Genomic DNA, 10,122 nt, shown 5'->3' with positions numbered 1-10,122 from the left:
CTATTAGAGACTGTCAGCTTTTTAAGGACAGGACAAGGTAAGGAAGGATGGAGATGGCAGTAGAGCAGTCCTTTATTCAGCAGTGCTGATGGAACTGTTCTGGGTCTTGATTGTGACAGTGGCTGGGGAATACATGCAATGAAATGACATGAAACTAAATAAAGACAAACGAGTATGGTGAACTTGGGAAAACACAAAGATTGGTTGATTCTATCCTATAGATATCCTGCCTGGGACAGTTTTGCCAGATGTAGGCACTGGAGGGAAATGAGGAGATGGTTCAAGAGAGACTTTCTTTCTTATAGTTGTATGTGAATCTAAAGTGATGTTAAGACAAAAATCAGATCTTTGTTTTCACCATCTCACCTCCAAGCACTTAGCCAATTATACAACATTTACCAGCAGGCAGACCCTCATTTCTTTGGACTTTGTATTAATAAAGTTCATTGAGGTTTCTCCCCTGAGTTGAAGCAGTAAAGTAGCCTGTGGACTTGGATAACTTTAATTCACTTGGCCTCAGTTTTCCTCATCAGTAAAATGGAGAGTTGGCTGTAGAGGGAAAGAACAGAAAGACTTATTTAAAAAACAAAACAAAACTATTTTTTACCTGTTTATTTTTCCTTATTCTTTCAGAAAGCCCAGTGCACTATGTGTTGTGCTATATGTTAAATGTAGCTTGTCTCCCAAATTTTTGTGAGTCCATTATACTAGGACTGAGGAGGTAGACTCTTTAAGAGGTAGGAACAAACAGAATGCAGCAAAGTCGCAGGAATCATTGACCTTTGAAGACATTAATGTAGCACTCAAGGGACCTCTGGATAGTTTTCTGGGGAATGGGTTGTTATAAAAGACAAAGACTTGCTCTTTTTCTGTTCCTGTTTTGCAGTATGTACCCTTCCACACATATTCCGATGTGTGAAGGTGTATGTGAGACCATCTACTATGAAGCTAGGCAGAAGCCAGTGCCATGCTCCTAGAACTCCAAAACTATGAGTTTTTAAAAAGCTCAGCCTCGGGTATTTTGTTATAGCAATAGAAAATGGAGTAACAAGCACTACAAGTATCTATGTTATAAATGAAAAAGGAGAGCTGGGACACATACCTACCATACAACAGCTGGGGTTAGATTCCAAGATCCAGGCTCTTTTTATTACTGCCTGCTGTATAGAAGCCTAGCTACTACTGGACCCTAATATATGGCCATCTCTCTAGAGGAAGATGAATCCAACAGAGATCTGCTCCACTTTCTGAGTGGCAAAAGGTGGAAAAGATTAGGCTCAAATCTACCAAGCAAGTGTGGTTGTTCCAGGAGTCATAGATGTAAATAGGCTGATTCCTCTACACACTGAAGAGCTACCAGGAACAAGCTACTTATCTAACCCTGTTTAGGAGTTTGTTTCCACTTTTGTCATACAAAGGCAAGGCTTCCTGAAAGGATGAGAACACTACTTTTATGAGACTAGAGAAGAGATTTGGTCCAACAGCTGTGAGCTATAGAAACAGAATCAACCCTGGATGATGCTCAGGGGTATGATGTTGGGCCAGGGGCCAGGTCTGATCCATGGTCAAAAGGTTTTGCTGTGGGTTGGTAACTACATTGCTTAGGTTTCTGCTTTCTTTCCAAGGACAATCATCTGCATGCTTTCCTTATAAGCTCTACAGCATAGCTACCACAAAGACCAGAGGCAAGGCAGCGCTTCAGCCCCACACTAGAAATCAGTAGATAGGGAGTTTACACAGCTCTGAAACTTCCTATAAGACTTTAAAGGAGCCATCTCTCCCTCTTGGATCCAGTGCCCCCAGCTATAGAATGGGGGTGTCAGACAATGGGTCTCTAAGGCTATTTTAAACACTGCCAACACTCATCATAGTTAAGGTTAGCTATAAGACCTGCGTGTAAGGAACGCCCAAATCTACCAAAGCTCACAAACACTAGAAGAGAAGACTTAGTTGGATTTAATTTTTTTTCTTGCAAGGCTGTTTATTACCTAACAAAATGTACTTAGTAGTAATTTCGTGACTGTAATGTTAAGTGTAGGCTACAAACTGAGAGATTAAAAAAATAGAATAGGGATGGGCAGCCCAGCGCTTGAAGAGGGAGGGCTGTACAAAGGGTCAGCAAGCCCTGAATTCACAGAAGCATCTCGTAAACAAGGGCACCATTTCTTATTTATGCACCTCCTATGCCCTGTCTGGGTTCTGCGTGGTCCCCACTTCTTGTTAGCTTTTCAGCTGCACACCAGGCCCCAGCTGGCAGTGGCTAATTGCAATCAGCAGGTGAGAAATGTAGGTTCTCCGAAAAGGAATTATCTCCAGAGCTGGGAACCATTCTGGGAAATGTAACAGACCTGGGGAGAGAGGGGGAGATGTTTAAAACCTGAACTTCTGTGAAAAGCATTAATTGAAAAAGACAGCACTGCGCACCAGGAACCCATGACTCACTCGCCTGAAAATATAATGAAGCAACTAAGTGTGGAAGGAAAGGCGAGGGAGAATTTCCATTTCTGCACAAGCAGCTCCTGCCTCGAGCATGAACCCCACCTGCCTTCTTTTTCCAGAAGACTCAGATAGCACAAAGGTTTGCTCTCGGAGTTTTGTCCTTTGCCTTTATATTTTTCTACATGAGCAAAATCACCTCTGTGAATGAAGGACTTTTTATTTTATTTTGTTAATCTTTAAAAGACAGACCTCTCCAAATCTATCAGGAAGCTAAATGTCTTGAGGGATAAGGTTCAAAACTGGTTCATGGTCTCTTGAGGTCACCCGGCACCCAAGTATTCATTGGGCCAAGTGTCAAGAAAGGGGTGGGACATGGGTGCAGCCACATATCCTAAAAGGCTATCGGACTCCTTGCAAAGGCAAGAGAGGAGACATGATCAAAGTCCTAGTTGGAGGTGCCCTGCTCCTCCTTGGCCCAGAATGAGAACAGGAAGAGGCCCCAGGTGGCCTTCTTGAAAGCCTCACCATAAGGTACTGTAGTTCACTCTTGATACTTACAGAATTGGCTTTTTTCTGTGTTTGATAGGAAAAGGAGGGAGAAGCCTACCAGAGGAGCGATTTGGGTTTCATTTTTTCCCATGAGTCCCGCTGTGGGGAGCGTTGGGCAGCATGGGCAGCATGGGCAGCATGCTGATTCCAAGCAGCTTGTTTCTGCTCACTGGGGTTTCTCATGGCAGTGAGCATTGCGCACATCTGTGGGGTGCCCCGAAAACCACCTGAGAGGGGTGTCACACTACAAGGGGTGAGGAGACTGGCCCGGCAACAGAGAAACTGTTCAGACCTGAGAGGGGTGTCACACTACAAGGGGTGAGGAGACTGGCCCGGCAACAGAGAAACTGTTCAGACTGGCCTTCAGAAGGCCTGAAGATGGCCTCGCCCTCATCTATTAAGATAAGAGGGTTGCCACCCTCACCCATCTTCCCCTCACTCCCACCTCTCAGATCCCATGAAAGGCAAATGATTAGCTGTGGCTTCAAATAGGAGAGTCATTCCTCAGAATAAATGTCCCCTGCTGTTTGTTTGTTTTGTTTTCAGTTTGTTTCCCCATCCTTTTAGTCGTTTGAAGGACAAAGGGAAGAGAGAGGGTAGGTGTTGGAGTTGATCTCAAAAGAAACTACAGTCCCTGGAGGAAGGTCACACAAAGGAGAGACTCTGAAGAGGCCTGAGAATCTTTGTCCACCTGCAAGCACCCCTCCCCCCATTCACCACCACCACCTCCTTCCCCCGAAAGTGCACCCTGCCTTCCCCTCACGTGCTCCCGGCTGCCCACTCAGTTCTCTCAACTCCCAGGCACACCACATGAGCAAAAGCAATGTCAGAAGGGAGATTAAAGCCTCAGGGGAAAGATATGAAGAGCCTCAAGACCTTCAGCCCGGGAGTGAAACTCTAAGCTTTTGTGATCAAAAGACAAATAAACAGCCATTCCCACCATGTGTCTCAAATCTGCTGAGCCCAGCAAGCAAATGTTTCCCTTTTTATAAACAAGCCTACCTGAAGAAGGAAAAGCAAGTCATATCCTGAAGTTTGGAGTAGACTCCTTGAAACCAGGGCAAGCAATACATAAAGATCCTTTCTCACATCTTTGCAAAACAAGCCATCCAGGTAAACTGCTAACAAAGTGACCCTAATTCTTCATGCTGGCTTCTCCATTCTGACCCAGGCTAGGTTCAGAATAGGAGGTGGTTTTGAATTCGAAACTGCTGAAAGGATTTTAGAGAGGCCAGTAGATCAAGAAGGGGAACAAAGGGGAAATACTGCCTGCACCCTTTCCAGAAATATGGGGTGCCGTAATGCCAAGATAAACAACTCCAGGGGGCACAATTCGTATTGAAGTCTTCAGATCTTTACTCCAGGAGGTGTCATACAACAGGGGATCCAAAGCTCCCAGTGCCCACTTTGTGCCACCATTTGGCTGTAAGAATACAGGCAGCAATTCTCTAGTCAAATTCTGTGCTCATTACTCACTTATACCATTAATAAGACTACCTCACAGCAAAAGAGATGGAGGAGGCTAAGATTGTAATGCATATACAATAGGATTGTCAAGAAGGTCCTCATTGATTTGAAGAGACTTTTGAGCAATGGTAGGAAGTGAAAACAAGAATCTTTCTAGCCGGTTCCCTGAAGCAAGAGAGCCTGACAGAAAAAAGCATTACAGGCAAACATCCTTGAGGGATTAATGTTTGGCACAACCAAAGTGCACCCTGAGAGCCAGTGGAGCAGGATGAGACTCACAGAGCATTATAGCAGATGTATTGTATAAGCATTGTATAAGCAGACTGTTCTGCTGTAGCCTGTAGGACTGCTTCTCCATTAACTAACACATTGCTCATGTGATGCTCTTTAATTAAGAAGCAGCAAAGGGTGATGGCCTGCCCCCTGCTTCCTTGGATCACCTTCATTTCAATGCACCACAAGTAGAGTTACTGTTCTGAAGCACTGCAGACCACAGACACAACCCTCTGCCACCATCCTCTCAGTGGGGTTCCCAATACTGTCTCTTGTGGTTGATCATATCAAAGGAAATAGAGACACTTGAAGGCATCTCCCAACTATACCCTCTGCCTCACTGTAGAGGTAGTACATTCTCATTTCCCCTAGCTCTTCATAAGCCAAGTAATTAAAATACATTCAGTATTAACCTCACTACCATTACCTTTTACCACATGGAAGTGGACATGCCTCTGGAGAGAATGAACTGCTTTCTGGACTCTTTTCTTGCCTAAGTACCTGAGATGGATTCATTGTCTGTTATACTCCTGGACTCAATGGCCCTGGCTCAGAGTTTCACAAACAATGTCTATCCTGCATATCATAAGAGGAGACTCAGGGCTTACTCAGCCATTCTGATGATGGGTTCTCAAGTACCTTAAAGACCTTCCTAACCAGAACTTCCCTATTTGATTGTCAGTATTCATCAACTCTAGCACAGTGTATTATGCAGGCATAGTCTCTAAGTGGAGATGACAAGGAAAACAGGAAGCTTGTTGTCTTAGAAGACTGGGGACCTGGGTCCTGCAGTAGGGCTGTATGATGGCATCATCCAGAGAAACAGAAAGCACTATGAGATTCTACAATAAGGACTTTCTGATAGAGATGGAGCCTTCAACAGTTGTGGGAGTTGAGTAAGGAATCTCTGTGTCAGTCGATCCACATTTGGTCTTGGGCCTAAAGATAGTAGGACTGGCAGTCAGGATGTGTGGTGGGGGAGAAGGAAACAAGATGATGTGAAAAAAAAAAAAAGACAAACATCTACCTGGATAGATGGGAAATGTATCAGTTTCTTATCACCTCCAACTTTACCAGTGCAGTTGACTTGTAAGTTAAATTGCTGCCTTCCACTATACAGATGCAAACACAATAGACCCTAGCACTCCAGTAATGTCAAGGAGGGGACCTGACAGACACCTGAGGATCTGCAGGACTGCCAGCTGCCCACATCTAGGTGAGCCTCCAGATCCATGAAGACACACATGTGACCTTCAGACTCTCACTGTAGAGACATGGCCTCTCCTTTACTTTCATCTTCAAAGCATACACCCATTTCTTTTCAGGACTATCCCAAATAGAGGAGGAAAAGAAAGAATTCTGGGAAACAGAGTTCTGATTTTACTACTGTGGTACATACCTACCAAAAGACTTTGACTTTGGGCTTCTATATCTTGTGACATCTGGGGTTTGCCTAAGGGAATCTGTGGGAAGCGCCCATCTTATACGAATCATTTCCTCCCTCTCTCTCCCTCTCTTTCTCCCTCCTTCTCTTCCCCCCTCTCTGATACACACACTCTCTCTTTCACTTATGAACTCATGAAGGCAGCACATCTCTCTAGGTCAAGCTGCCCTGCAGAGTAAGGTGTTAAAAGCCCCAGTACTGCTAGAACATTCTAAGTGTCTAATAGTTCATGTTAGCTTTGCTTTTTTGAGAAACTCCGTGGCCTTAGGATTTTGAATTTGAATGAGAATGTTGTTCTCATTCTAGCTAGGATAACAGACATTACCTCTCTTTCCACGTTATAAGCCTTGGATCCAACAAGTTGCTGGACTGGCTTTCCTTAGGTGCAGACAATGGCAAAATCCCATGCTCATCTCTACCAATCAAGCTGAGACGTCCCAAGATGTGAGGGTTAAAATAGATGTATAGGATCTTCTCAGTGCATTTAACAACTTGGACCCAAATAGTTTTCAGTAGGAACTCACCTTACAGGTGAATCCAGAGAACTCTAATGTCAGTCTGAGGAACTGAATGGGAGCATTATAGCCGTGAATAGACTAGGTGCCCTGGGTGGGAGAGAAGAACAAAATACAAAATAACACACACAAAGGGGTAAACAGATGGTAATATAGAAGCGTGTATGTGTGTGTGTGTGGGGGGGGGGTAATGAAATTGTATAGAAAGAAAAGAAAGGCTTATTTATGGCCAAAGAAATAAAGAGGGAAAAGAAAATGATTGGTAGAGACTGCGTAACTGTGTGCCTCAGCTTCCTTGCTGAGGAAAGGAAGCTGAGAGATGGACTCTGATGACAACAAGTGCAATGAAATCAAGGGAAGAAAATGCCATACTCGATACCTTCATTCCAGGAACTTCTTGGAAGAAAGAATAGTTATTTATAGTGGGGTAGAGTTGACACAAGTCCAAATGACACTAAGGTGGCTAGAGACAAGATAAGACTCCACTGGAGCAAGATGTTTCAGACCACAGCCACAAGTGCCCCAGGTACATAGGGAAGTGAGTAGGAAGTGCAGGCTTATCTCCAAGATGTCTCACTGTAGATATCAGCTGAAGGGGTACTGCTGATTTAAAAGTGGTAGAGTCAACTGAATGTGAGTTTTTCTTAGTTTTTAAAATGTCAAAAAGTGGAAGCTTAGAAAATCAATCCTAACTAAGTAGCCCATGACACTCTTGTTGAATTCTCATGCTGCCAATGGCTTTATGTAAACAGGATTCTAGTTTCCTGTTGTTCCCCTTGGAAGCTATAGTGACCCAAATTAGAATTAAGTCTGTAGGATCTGTGCCTAGGACACTGTTTCTTAAAGTTTTTCTGTCAAGGGCCAGTTATTAAATATATTTGATTTTGTGAGCTGGGTGTACATTACTTGTTGCAACTCCCAAGCATTGCCATTTAAACACAAAAGCAAGTACAGGAAATGAAGGTGGGGAGTAGCCAGATTTTTGGCTACTTTATGGGTTCCTATTTCTACCATTCTTCTCCATCCTTATCCCTTCCAATCTCCCAACCCTAGAGGGGAAAGACAGTAGTATCATTAGACGGTTTTCTGCTGGATAGGGCACTGAGTTCCTTCAGGAAATTTGATCTTCTTCATCAGGATAACTCCAACCATCAGCAACCAGCCACTGACCACTGGCCACCAGCAACTAGCAATCAGGAACCAGCAGCCTTTCTGGGCTCTAGCATTTATATACCCTCTCAAGAGTTCTCAGAATTTTAAACATACACTTGCAGAAACAACCTGCAGCTGGCCAAATTACACCCCTGCCAGAACACATGACAAATCATACTCAGGTGCTGTGGACAATCTGAAGCAGCCCCATATATCCACACCTGGGATTATCATCGAAACATTCTCATAACATTTCTGTTTTGAAAGAAACCAAACATATCACTACACAGGTGACCATGTCCCAATAAAATTTATTTACCAAAATATAGTCTAAGGACTATAGTTTTCTGACTACTGATCTAGAAGTTTCCTAGAAAGTTTAGTTCTCATATATTCAAAGCATTGACAAACTAAGGGTTTAAAGTATGCATTACTTAGAAACTTTGCATGTTCTAAGATAGAGAGGGGAGAAAATAAAGGAAAACTAAAAACAGAAATCAAAGTCTTTTTCCCCCATAAGACTGGGGAATTCAAAAAAGAACAAGAACGGTTTAAAGACAAAAATATGTTCTGTAAAGACACACACGCACACACACACACACACACACACACACACACACACACACACACACACACACACACGACAATATAGAGAATAAGAGACCAGAAATCAAGAGATCCAGACTCTAGGACACTCTCTGCCTTCATCCTTACTGCTTCAAAATAATAGTCGTCAGCTTCTTGTGCTTCTCAAAGGGCAGAGCTTGGACAAAGAGCGCTATCAATTCTGTCTCTTAGTCTAATCGCAGCCTCACAAAATCCAGAGACAAACAGGAAACAAAGACACAGCAGGCTGCCCCAGAGCTGCAGTGGTAGTGAGCAGAAGTGGGGCATGGTGCTGCCCCTGCCAGTGTCTCTTTTTGAGGACAGATACCTATCTTCTTCCTACATCATATTATGCTGAAGATAGAGCTGAACTTGTGCTTAAATAAACAATTTAATCAGCAGCCCAAAGTTGCCTTTTATCACTCAATCTTCGGGCTATACTGAATAATTATTTTGCATCCTCTAACCACTGGACTGTTAAGTATCAGCTGAAGCAAACAGAATATCAGGCACTGTTAAATGCTGTTCCAGCCCTGGTCTTCTTACTATCCCAATTCCCACAATGGCTGGATTTTTAAAAGGTCCAGCAACAAAATATGGCTCTCAGAATGATTTCTCTATTGGGAAGTGCTTTATAGTGTTGGGGAAAGGGAAGCATTCTTTCATCTAGCATGATCATCTTTCCTTTCTGGTCGTTAACAAAGAAAACATGTATACTGGTCAGACATTGCCAGTTTGAGTGGGGAGAATCTTTCTAGACTCCATTTGATTATGGGCCCATTAGAACCCTCTCAGCCTTACTTTTCCATCTGTACAGTGGAGCAAAAATTTGTCATTGGACGTGACCGCTCTGGAGAACAGAGCAGATCATGAATTGTGTACCTAACTTAGCTCTCTGAACAGTGACCACTCTCTAAACAGGAACTACCTTGCTATTTTTCAGGACTGTTCAAACTTAATTCGTACACAAGCCAGGTTATTTGAGTTGGAGATGATATTATTCTGTACAATTACTGTAAGTTAATTTTTAAAGGCTTTATTATCTGCTCATTATCAGTCTTCCTCTAGTGAGTACCTCCTACAAAGGCACTCCCTTGCAATATACTTATGGCTGGTGTAGATACTATTTACATTTGTGAAGAGGTAGTGTGGACCCCACCCCTTGGCACTTGGCCTGCCTCTGGGGCTGTGTGGAATTACGGAAGTAGATAGGAGCCAGGATAACTGGGGACTGTAAAATCTTCTGGACAATCAGGCATCCCATCCAGTGAGTCATGCATTTCTTTTGGCAGGTGTATGATGAAAACACCCTTCCTGTCACCATGGCCCTTCCCAAATCCTCTCCCTCTTTTGGCCTACTCAAATACCAACACCCTTCATACATAACCAGCCCATGTGACCAATAAGGAGGGGAATTACCTGCCTCACAACATAGGCCTTTTCTGGTTCTGACATCACTGATTCTCACAATCTTTCTGGGTTCTAGAATTACTCATGGGAAATCCGGCAGCTGCCTTCTGGATGTTCTCTGTGAACTCCGTTTCCTCCTCCTCCATTCCAGCTTCCTCATATGGCCACAGTAGACATTCTAAAGACTCGGTTATCCTTCTGACACCACCCTGTTTAAAAACTGTGGCATGTAGAACAAAGTTTAAACACCTCAGGAAGTTCTAGAGG

General features: G+C 43.5%; 1 long non-coding RNA gene across 1 annotated transcript; it reads right to left on the bottom strand.

The window, feature by feature from the left end:
• Positions 1–412: 412 nt before the first annotated feature.
• LOC116091604 lies at positions 413–9,911 on the bottom strand. Its single transcript, XR_004119074.1, has 3 exons — positions 9,865–9,911; positions 2,179–2,348; positions 413–549 (listed from the first exon to the last, which is right to left on the bottom strand). It is a non-coding gene; the product is annotated as an uncharacterized LOC116091604 (long non-coding RNA).
• Between the last annotated feature and the right edge of the window lie 211 nt (positions 9,912–10,122).

This window comes from Mastomys coucha, chromosome X, assembly GCF_008632895.1.
Source record: "Mastomys coucha isolate ucsf_1 chromosome X, UCSF_Mcou_1, whole genome shotgun sequence".
In the NCBI taxonomy this organism is placed as follows: domain Eukaryota; kingdom Metazoa; phylum Chordata; class Mammalia; order Rodentia; family Muridae; genus Mastomys; species Mastomys coucha.
This window is presented reverse-complemented; position numbering and strand designations above follow the sequence as displayed.